The sequence below is a fragment of the Scyliorhinus torazame genome, chromosome 4 (assembly GCF_047496885.1).
Source record: "Scyliorhinus torazame isolate Kashiwa2021f chromosome 4, sScyTor2.1, whole genome shotgun sequence".
NCBI classification, from domain to species: Eukaryota; Metazoa; Chordata; class Chondrichthyes; order Carcharhiniformes; family Scyliorhinidae; genus Scyliorhinus; species Scyliorhinus torazame.
This window is the reverse complement of record NC_092710.1, coordinates 305475895-305478394: the sequence shown is the minus strand read 5'-3', so window position 1 is coordinate 305478394 and position 2500 is coordinate 305475895. Positions and strand designations below refer to the sequence as shown.

At 56.6% G+C, this 2500-nt stretch overlaps 4 non-coding genes across 4 annotated transcripts in view; all 4 read right to left on the bottom strand.

Moving 5' to 3' along the window:
• LOC140415397 (5S ribosomal RNA) overlaps positions 1–65 on the bottom strand; it is a 118-nt gene extending 53 nt beyond the window's left edge. The window contains exon 1 of the ribosomal RNA XR_011944505.1: positions 1–65. This exon is cut by the window's left edge and continues 53 nt beyond it. This is a non-coding gene — a ribosomal RNA (5S ribosomal RNA).
• A 680-nt stretch (positions 66–745) lies between these two features.
• LOC140413337 (5S ribosomal RNA) lies at positions 746–864 on the bottom strand. The gene has a single exon (XR_011942509.1). It is a non-coding gene; the product is annotated as a 5S ribosomal RNA (ribosomal RNA).
• Positions 865–1544: 680 nt separating this feature from the next.
• LOC140412998 (5S ribosomal RNA) lies at positions 1545–1663 on the bottom strand. The gene has a single exon (XR_011942182.1). It is a non-coding gene; the product is annotated as a 5S ribosomal RNA (ribosomal RNA).
• Positions 1664–2357: 694 nt separating this feature from the next.
• On the bottom strand, positions 2358–2476 carry LOC140412997 (5S ribosomal RNA). Its single transcript, XR_011942181.1, has one exon. It is a non-coding gene; the product is annotated as a 5S ribosomal RNA (ribosomal RNA).
• Positions 2477–2500: the final 24 nt, after the last annotated feature.

Below are 2500 nucleotides of genomic sequence, written 5' to 3'. Positions count from 1 at the left end.
CTGAGTCTGCTTAGCATCCGAGATCAGACGAGATCGGGCGTTTTCAGACTAGTATGGCCGTAGGCATCTGCACCACCGTCTTCTCGCCTATTCAAGCTGGCCACCCTAGCAACCTCGCCACTTCTTCTTTCCGGTTGTTTTCAATTTTTTCTCTCTCTTTTTCTACTTCTACTTCTACTTCTCCTACTCTTTCTCTCCTTCTCCTGCTAATTCTAGCCTATATGCCTGATACTCGCTCCCCTTCATGCCGTCCCCACTTGGCTCTCTTTTTTCTTCTCCACCTCCCCAATGAAAACTGCAAGCCCCGCCCACCTCACACCAGCCTGCCGCCTGCACGCTGCTGCCTTTTCCACATTGCAACGCTGCGCACTTCTCTCAGGGTCAGGCAGGCAATGCAAGCCAGCTCTCTCTTCCTTCGCTTTCCACACCAGCCCCAATGCCACAACTTGCATTCATGCGGCGCCTTCAGGCTAGGAGAGAGAACGTCCTGCCGACACACTGGCTTGCGGCCACACGGGCCAGCTGGCGTGCCCATCAAAGTGCAGCACGCCAAGGCACACAACCGTGCTGCGTTGCAAAGGCCCGGCAAAGCTGCAGCAGCTGAATGGCCCGACCAAGCCGCCTGCCTGAGTTGAGCCCGCAGGCAAGTGTTGGGAGGAATGGCGAGGACGCAGAGAGCAGCAAAAGGTTGGCCTGCCTCTGGTGTGGAGAGTGCTTGGCGTGAGCAGTCACTGCTGGCCGCAAAAGCCTACTGCACCTGGTATTCCCAGGCGGTCTCCCATCCAAGTACTAACCAGGCCTGAGTCTGCTTAGCTTCCGAGATCAGAAGAGATCGGGCGTTTTCAGACTAGTATGGCCGTAGGCATCTGCAACACCGTCTTCTCGCCTATTCAAGCTGGCCACCCTAGCACCCTCGCCACTTCTTCTTTCCGGTTGTTTTCAATTTTTTCTCTCTCTTTTTCTACTTCTACTTCTACTTCTCCTACTCTTTCTCTCCTTCTCCTGCTAATTCTAGCCTATATGCCTGATACTCGCTCCCCTTCATGCCGTCCCCACCTAGCTCTCTTTTTTCTTCTCCACCTCCCCAAGGAAAACTGCAAGCCCCGCCCACCTCACACCAGCCTGCCGCCTGCACGCTGCTGCCTTTTCCACATTGCAACGCTACGCACTTCTCTCAGGGTCAGGCAGGCAATGCAAGCCAGCTCTCTCTTCCTTCGCTTTCCACACCAGCCCCAATGCCACAACTTGCATTCATGCGGCACCTTCAGGCTAGGAGAGAGAACGTCCTGCCGACACACTGGCTTGCGGCCACACGGGCCAGCTGGCGTGCCCATCAAAGTGCAGCACGCCAAGGCACACAACCGTGCTGCGTTGCAAAGGCCCGGCAAAGCTGCAGCAGCTGAATGGCCCGACCAAGCCGCCTGCCTGAGTTGAGCCCGCAGGCAAGTGTTGGGAGGAATGGCGAGGACGCAGAGAGCAGCAAAAGGTTGGCCTGCCTCTGGTGTGGAGAGTGCTTGGCGTGAGCAGTCACTGCTGGCCGCAAAAGCCTACTGCACCTGGTATTCCCAGGCGGTCTCCCATCCAAGTACTAACCAGGCCTGAGTCTGCTTAGCTTCCGAGATCAGACGAGATCGGGCGTTTTCAGACTAGTATGGCCGTAGGCATCTGCAGCACCGTCTTCTCGCCTATTCAAGCTGGCCACCCTAGCACCCTCGCCACTTCTTCTTTCCGGTTGTTTTCAATTTTTTCTCTCTCTTTTTCTACTTCTACTTCTACTTCTCCTACTCTTTCTCTCCTTCTCCTGCTAATTCTAGCCTATATGCCTGATACTCGCTCCCCTTCATGCCGTCCCCACTTGGCTCTCTTTTTTCTTCTCCACCTCCCCAATGAAAACTGCAAGCCCCGCCCACCTCACACCAGCCTGCCGCCTGCACGCTGCTGCCTTTCCACATTGCAACGCTGCGCACTTCTCTCAGCACAGCCAGCACAAGGGTCAGGCAGGCAATGCAAGCCAGCTCTCTCTTCCTTCGCTTTCCACACCAGCCCCAATGCCACAACTTGCATTCATGCGGCGCCTTCAGGCTAGGAGAGAGAACGTCCTGCCGACACACTGGCTTGCGGCCACACGGGCCAGCTGGCGTGCCCATCAAAGTGCAGCACGCCAAGGCACACAACCGTGCTGCGTTGCAAAGGCCCGGCAAAGCTGCAGCAGCTGAATGGCCCGACCAAGCCGCCTGCCTGAGTTGAGCCCGCAGGCAAGTGTTGGGAGGAATGGCGAGGACGCAGAGAGCAGCAAAAGGTTGGCCTGCCTCTGGTGTGGAGAGTGCTTGGCGTGAGCAGTCTCTGCTGGCCGCAAAAGCCTACTGCACCTGGTATTCCCAGGCGGTCTCCCATCCAAGTACTAACCAGGCCTGAGTCTGCTTAGCTTCCGAGATCAGACGAGATCGGGCGTTTTCAGACTAGTATGGCCGTAGGCATCTGCACCACCGTCTTCTCGCCT